The sequence below is a fragment of the Malurus melanocephalus genome, unplaced genomic scaffold, assembly GCF_030028575.1.
Source record: "Malurus melanocephalus ecotype Western Australia unplaced genomic scaffold, MMel_1.1 scaffold_31, whole genome shotgun sequence".
Classification (NCBI taxonomy): domain Eukaryota; kingdom Metazoa; phylum Chordata; class Aves; order Passeriformes; family Maluridae; genus Malurus; species Malurus melanocephalus.
In genome coordinates this window covers 2,374,164-2,382,883 of record NW_026623263.1, presented here as the reverse complement: position 1 = coordinate 2,382,883, position 8,720 = coordinate 2,374,164, and positions in this window count along the sequence as shown.

Here is an 8,720-nt window from a genome sequence, read left to right as displayed (position 1 = left end):
CCCAAGAATTCTCTCACCATTCAAGGAATGTCACACACACCACCCAGGCTCTCCCTGCTAGGACCAGAGTCTGTTCTCAGTGGGGCTGATGGGCTCCCTTTCAAATCCTTGCACACACACACTCACTCTCAYGAGCACTTCCTCCTTTGGGCTCTGCCCTGGGTTTTTCGCAGCAGAGTCTCAGGTGTCCAATCTATGAAAAGAAATAATTTAATAGAGTGGTATGGCAGCAGATCAGATTAAACGGACCCAGAAAAWAAAATGTTTGGGCAATTAGATTCTTACAATTTATGCATCTGCCCTTCATGTGATTCTTAGTCCAGTGGTGACTTTTGGGATGGGGTCTTCTAACACCTTATTGGATTCTTTCCCTGTCTCTTCATAGCCAGGCTGTTAACAGATATTGAGCTCTAGCTTCTGCTGATGGTTGCAGCCTCCTTGTCTTCTGGTTTGTGTTTCTTGTGCACTAGATGACTCARAAGGGCATAGTAAAGAAAAAAGGCCTAGACTTGGGATAAAAATCACTTATCAACAACAGAACATCAGTGCATTATTCATATTCTCCCTAAACTAAAGACAAAACACAGCACTGTACCAGCTACACAGAAAATCGAACCTGTTCCAACATATCTGAGTGAAAGTTCACAGCCTGCGGCCAGGGCTCCAGCAAATCCAGCTGCTTGTGTGGAGCAAGCAAAGCCAAGCAAACAGCAGATTAAATCACACAGTATTATAATTCCAAGCGACCCATTCTGTTTCAAACTTCCTTATTTAAGATAAACAAAAAATATTTCTCAAACACTAAGTTGTGTGATGCACTTGATGCTGGAGGGAGGGGATGCCATCCAGAGGAGCCTTGTGAGATATGAGTGCTGGGCCCATTCAAATGTGAAATTCAATAAAGCCAAGTACAAAGTTCTTTATGTGTGTCACACCAATCCCAAGCACAAGTACAGGCTGGGACAGTGGATTCAAAGAAGCTTTGCCGAGAAGGACTTGGGGATGCTGGTGAAGAAGAAGCTCAGTATGACCCAACAACACGTGGCTGCAGCCCAGAAAGCCAATTGTGTCCTGGGCTGCATAAAAAGCAGCATGGCCAACAGGATGATGACAGGATTCTGCTGTTCCGCCCTAGACTCCTAAGACTCCACCTGCATCCATCTCTGGGGGCCCCAGAATGATAAAACATGGAAGTGCTGGAATGAGTCCAGAGGAGGCACACAAAGATAATCAGAGGAATGGAACACCATTCCTATGAGGACAAGTTGAGGGGGCTGGAATTGTTCAGACTGGAGAGGAAGAGGCCCCATGGACATCTTATAGCAACCTTCCAGTACCTACAATGGACCTACAATACAGCTGGAAATGAACTTACAAGAAAGGCATGTAATGACATGACAAGGGGSAACAGGTTCAAACGAAAAGAGGGCAGGTTTAGATTAGATATAAGAATGAAATTCTCCACTGTAAGGGTGGTGAGGCAGTGGAACARGTTGCCCAGAGAAGTTGTGGATGCCCCATCCCTGGCAGTGTTCACAGCCAGGCTGGATGAAGCTCTGGGCAACCTGGTCTAGTGCAAGGTGTCCCTGCCCGTGGTGGAGAGGGTTGGAACTACATGGTCTTTAAAGTCCTTTCCAAAATAAACCATTCTACAAGATAACCCCTGTAAGAGATTTGACCTGCTAATTTCTACACTGTGCCTTAACTTGCAGTTTAGGGGTGAAGAAAATCATATGACAAAGGCCCACAGAGGAGACAGAGGAGTCCTGAAAACTTCAGCTTATCAAAGGGAGAGAGTCCACAGGGCCATACACCTGTCAGTATGGTATTTGGAGGATGTCACCTCTTTTTCATCCTAAACTCACGATCATGTGTTACCTTCTTCTTTTCCCCATTGGCTGAGGTACTGAAAAGGTACAGACTTCCAGAACACCCTACTACATATTCACCCTTCAACAAGTATCCTCCCTGCATCATGCATTGAGTGATCATTAAATTTAGCTTTAGGCCCACCCTGGGCAGAGAAATTAATACTTGTAAGTCTTCAAGCCTTCTCATTTTCCGCTAAAGTTCAGAAGTTCATAGTGTGCTCAGCTCTGCAACAAACTTGCGCAGCCTGCTGTTCATAAACACCTCAATACCCATTCTTCCTGGATTGGTTCTTCCAGGAATTCAATCCTTGTTTTCGCCTAGTTTGATCTTGCTGTTGTATCCTACCATTTATTCTTTCTGCTGCAGAGTCAGCCTTCTGCTATCAGAAATTCCTTCTCTGGGTGGGTTACAGACCAGTTGACACCCGTTTTTTTATCACTAGCTTCTTGTGGCTTGCTGCATAGGATGTATTTTTGAGGTACTGTATTACTCCCATAGATTTGTTCTGAGTCTTAAAAGCTTTTTACCATTTAAAAGTGTAAAACTGGGTATGTGACTTCAAATACCTCACCCATTCATCTTCTCTAGACAGTTAAGACTCCAACACAATACCAAAATGACAGTGTATTTAAGGGGTGCTACCTGTTCTCTGTCAGCTATAATATTATAGCTAGGCTCATGCTTAGTTTGTTACCCACCACAACMCCACAGTCCCTCTCTGGGGTTACTGGTTCCCAAGTCACAGTTTTTCACCTCGTAAGTCTAACTTATATTCTGTACTTCTACATGTGTGACCCTGACTTTTCCAGTACTGATTATTTATTTTGAATAAGTTTATTTTACCCAGCAATCCAATTTCCTATACAGAACTAATCTGTTCTTATYGCTTACAATGTCAACAATATTTGTGCAAGCAGCAGGTTTTATTACCAGTTATTTTAATACTTCCTTTCCAATGATTAATAGATCTATCAAATTACTTAGGCAGGAAGAACAGATCTCTACAAGAACTCACCAGAAAACCTCTACATTTTGATAATTAACCAACAACAACATTATATCATTAATAACTCAAGAATGCAAATAGCATTCAAGACCGGTTTCAAGAAATATATATGAAAAGTCTTAAAAAATTCTAACTCTAATGATTCAGGGGAAGATAAAAAGCAAATTATCAGTACACATAAATATGTTAAATAAAATTATTTCTCTTTTTTCTGAAGAGACTCACCACATGGAGCTTCATTTTGTGAGCTCTTTAAAATTCAGATATGAGTTTAATCTTTCACTGGAGATTTTATCATACCTATTATTGTCAAATCAATAGTTTATTTTTTTCTTTCATTCCAATGAGAGTCATTCACATTGATATGAGTATTTTAAAATAAACTATCAATTAAAACAGAAAATCTTCCTCCAAGGCAGGACAAAAAGAGATAAGCTCAGTGACAGGTTCATAATCAAAGYTCCTTTCTTTGTTGAGAAATAAACACTTGTAAGGATTCTCAGCGTGTTTTATAGTCTTAACAGCTGTCAGGTCTCCCTTGATTGACCCTGAATAAAATCTAACTAGGGGTGTCAAAAAAATATGTCCATCAACTTTGCTCATGCATTACAACATAAAAATTGACTGGAGTCATTGACTACAGGTAGCAGTGAGCAAAACTACACAAGATAAATACTCTGGTTTGTGGATACTCATTCAATCCACTTTCATCTGCCACCTTGATTTTTGGATTGGGCACTCATGGATAAAAAGTAGGTGATCTGAAAAAATCGTGTGTGTCTTTTAAGAGACAGTATCATGTTATGTTACTCCCTTCACAAAAATTTATGTTACATGGTGTTAAACCATGGGCTAAGCTTAATGTAACACGATGCATTAAAAACTGCACATCATGATTGCAATGTGTGTCAGAACAATGAATTGTTATATCACATATCTCTTCATTCGTACGTAGGGGACCAATGGAAATAATTCGCAAAAGGATATATTCTCCTTTTGATGCACACACATAAATCCCTTTTTCTCTCACTACTTCTAGCTCTTCACCTAATGGTTGGTCTGAGCTAGGAAAAACTGCTTTTAAAAAAGCCTCAGGTTAGCTAGAAAAGGTTTGAGTTGTAGCTAAGCATTTACTATAGGCACAGTTTAACCCTGAAAATGGTAGGAGAGGGCTGTTTTGTAACCTACGCTCTCCAGTAGTGTCATATTTGAGGAATCACCATTGCTGCCTCCTCTACCCAGGGTAAATTGCACTGTCACTATAACTTTGCTGAAAGTGAGTAGGTTTCCATTGGATTTTATACCGCCACTTCCATGTGGGCTATTTCCTTATCACAGAAGCATAGATGAAACCAGAATCCACCTCAGTGGTGTTTGGAGAAGGTACAAAGGCAAAAATGAGAAAGAACTTACCCCYGACTCTTTTCAGCTTCTGTCTGGTATCTTCCTTCTCCTTTATTTTGCTTCCCTATGTAACTCAGCCTCTCCTGTAACAAAACACAGCTCCCATTTGAATCACCATATTAGAAACTGTGCAGCAGCAATCCATTTTATCCTTTCCCCATTCCTTACCTGTGCTATTTGCCTGGATCTGTGGCGTTGAACAACTCTTTAAGTGTTTTGGGGGATATTTGTGGAAGACAATTTTGACCAACGATAATCACCTGATAAAAAGCGGATCAAGAAGTTTGTACTACAAGGAATACTGACACTCTCTTGTACACTGACAACCAGGGAAATCAGTTCTTGTGCACTTAGATGGTGCCTAGCTGTGTGCTGGCAGCTGTACGGAGGTTAATTTTATCTACTAAACATATAGAAAAAATTAAGTAAACACAACTGACTATTATGCAAAATCTGATCTCATTTAATAGAATCCTTTGGGGAGACTGAATGAAATTTTGTTTTCCTACAAAAAAAAAAAAAAAAAAAAAAAAAAAAAAAAAAAAGATAAAATTTGAAGGCTAAATAATTTGCACATTTTGTTGGACCATAAATGAAAATGAAATTATAGTCAGACTGCACACATGGTTTTGATGGGTATACAAAATAGTATAAAAGCTCATTGAGCATATACTTATTAAAATAATAGTCTCAGTCCCTAGCTGAAGCACACATGCATTTGGTCATGGATTTTCAGGCTGTCTAAACCAACTGTCAGTAGATGCACAAGGTGATGGAAATTGCCACTGGAACTTAGTGGACTAAACCCTAGTTGCTGCACTTCCTTCTGCATGGTTTGCTCTGACCTCAGCAGCATGGTGGCCTGATGTCTCAAATTCGAACTGTATCAGCTGACAAACATACTGGCTCTAAAGCTGAAGTGAACTACTGGTACAACACAAAACAACTTCAGTGCAGAAAGTCCCTTACTAGAGCCAAGGAAATAAAAAACAGGGGTAGGGATATATCAGAATGATATAAAATGATGTTTTATATCAGGATAAATAAAAACCTTATTATTTGCACACCTTACAAGTTGAGTGTTTCTTATGGGTAGTATTTAACTGGGAGACATATTAATTGGGAACTGTTACTATACAAGGGACTTGTGACATACTGCAATGCTTTTGAGTGTCTGCTCTTTTCTTGCAATGAACCATATGTGTGGCATTAACTCCTTAAGCTGATCTTTCACAGAGAAATTATGAGTCATAGGCAGTGTTCTGCAATCTAGCAYGCTTGCTTTCAAGTACATTAGGTGCACTGCACACACTTCAGATTAAACATATATTACATAATTGTTTGTGTGCAGACATTTGAGCTCATCAGGCTGATTAGCTGCTTCCATGAAATGAGAATGAGCAGGAATTACTATGTGTGCTCTTATCCCCAAGAAAAAACAAAACCTAGATGGACTTTTTTTAGGTAGAAGGCTGTGACAATTACTCCCACTAAAGTAAATTTGTGCAAAACATATAACAAGCCGCCTTGAAAATACTGCTTACGTGGAGCCACATGAAAGCTGGGAGGACCAGGTGACACTGGTCAGAGGAAGTAAAATTCCTCTGACCAGGCACAGCCTTACATGTAAGCTGCTGGGAAGGAGCAATACAGGGGAATATATAAAGGTATATGTAAGGGTCCCACAAATGGAATGACTTGCTCTGTGTGTCAGCATAGCTAGAGCATCAGCARATTATGTTTAGGCACCTGCCTCTATGCAACAGTGCTCGCATAATGACTAGGGCTAATAGATCTTATGAAAAACCTTCAACCAGATGCAACACAAGCAGAATGCTGCCAAAAATCATTGAAGAATTGACAGTTTCTGTACCATCCAAAAGGCACAATAGGATTCACAGTTTTCCTAAAGGATTGTATTCAACTCTCTGTAATTATGGTGGAACTATGACCGACTAGGCTAGAAATTGTCAAAAAGGAATTAAGGAAAACATACCCTCCCCCCTTCCCCTTTATTTAAAACGGAGTGTCTGTCCTGGAAAGTGTCATACATATTTCCTTGGACATCCAGATATCCATACCTTTAGAAATAAAATTACTGGAGTTTTAAGCATTAATTAATAATTTTCAAYTATTAATAAAAACATGTTTAATCATAAAGTACATCATGCTTTCATACATTTTACGATATACTCCATGATCCACTAGCAACACCTTTTTCACATTAAATATGAACACAAATTTGGTATATTATCATCTATTTAGTTAAGTGAATTAGCTTTAAGAAAACAATTGCATTCTACTTCTAAAACTCAATAGCTGAGCCTAAGCACTGTCAGTAACGCAAGTGCTTCAGGGCTAGAAATAAAACATTTCTAGCACTTGAAAATATGAGTGACTTTTCTTAAAATTGCTACTTCTAGACAATTTTTTKGGGGCTATTATTGTTGTTGGCCTTCTACTTATTGAACAACTTTGTCAAATACAGAAATGACATTGAAGACCATTCTTGAAAAAAATAATTGATGTGTAGGTGTATGGTGGTAATTCAGCTTTACTTGCACTCGTCTGTATTTTCTAAGACTATATGGCATAAGTGGGTTGCSTTGGAATATTTTAGATCACAGCTTCAGTCCCACCATGACTTGATACAGCATTCTAAATACAGAATAATAAGATTTGAGTTTCTGTTCAAGTAAGGGACTGYATTTTCCTTTGAATCTGCCAAAATGCTGCCCTCCTTCCTCCTCCTCCTCCTGCATGACTGACGACAGATTTTTGTATCAACCATGTAATACATCTGTGAACTTGTCTCCTGGTCATAGATGTTCATGGCATTAAGCTAGTGTTGATTTTGAGACCTGCATCTCCCTTCAGCAACAACCTGCCAAATAAAGGCTGTGTGTTGCAGGTCTCCAGGGAAGGCTTGCTAGGTTCTGTAAGAGGGGTCATGCTCATCCTCCTCTGCAGATAACACACAGGTGTTGAGCAGTCCTGGCCTTCCCTACACCGTGTCTGAATGGGGCCTGGTGGTGCCAGGCACTTTGCCACAGTTGCTGGCTAATGACCTGTAACTGTCATGTCACCAGAGGCAACACGACTTCTTTCCTTGCAGCCAGCTCATCTCAAGAGATATTGATCACTGGCAATGCCAGGAGTCAGGGCAAGCCACTAATACAGGGCAAAAGGATGTGGGGAAAAAAAAGCCTCTGCAGACCTTCCTGAACTGCACTTCACTGAGAATGTATTTGCCTTTATTTGATCATTGAAGCCACATTTTTTTCCTTTCTTGATGATTTAGATACTCACTCAGGGAAAGTTCTTTCAAACACAGACCGTAGGGATTGGAGATTTTCCCAAGAATTTATCTCCTTAAGCAGTTAACTTCTACTAAGTAATCATAAAGGAAAATAGCCCTTGAACCATCAGTCGATTTTAACTTTAGGACTGAGCTGTCAGTGCTAATCTTGCCTCTTTATTGCTCTTACCAACCACCTGACCCTTAGTGGACAGCCAGGTTCATTTAGAGATCTTGGCAGAATTATGACAACACTAAATAGTAGTGCATTTAACACTTAGTTTAACTACTAAACAATAGCTTAACAATGAAAGCTTTATTTTCCTTAGCAGGATTTAATTACTAGTCTAGCACAGAATTTATTATTAGAATGACACAGGATTTCTATGAACAGAATCACACACAGAATGGGTCAGGTTGGAAGGGACCACAGTCAGTTATCTGCAACCTCCCTGCTCAAGCAGGATCATCTCAGAGCACATGGCACAGAATTGTGTCCAAGAAGTTCTAGAATATATTCTCTCTGGRCAATCTGTTCCAGTGCTTGGTCACCTGCACAGTAAAGAAGTTCTTCCTCATGTTCCAATAGAACCTCGTGTGCATCAGTTTGTGCCATTGAGTCTTGATCTATTGCTCAGCACCACAAAAAGAACCATCTTCTTGACACCATCGCTTCATTTATGGGGTCTCCTCTCAGTTCTCTTCTCAAATCAGTGTAGTGCAATCTCTAAGTACTGAAATATACTATATTTAATACCTAAATTTATAATTTATAATACAACAAATCTATAAATTATATTTATAATTTACAATTTCGGTTCACATGGACTCTYTGCAGATCGGGTTGTATCATAGCACAGACTTTGCTGTATCAATATAACAATCATAATCTAGACTCAAAAAAATCATGTAAAAGAGCATGTGTCACTCACTCAATCCTCAGAGGAAGCAGATGAAGCCACAGGTTTCTGTGGCCAAARGGGAGTCCCAGGCCTCACTGACAAGCAGCAGCTCTGGTCCAAGTTCCGCCTTAGGACCCATTACAGGTGGGATTTCGAGACAGTGCTCAGGGGCTGTACAGGCAGTGCTCTGGGGGCTGTACATGCAATGCTCTGGGGGCTGTACAGGCAGTGCTCTGGG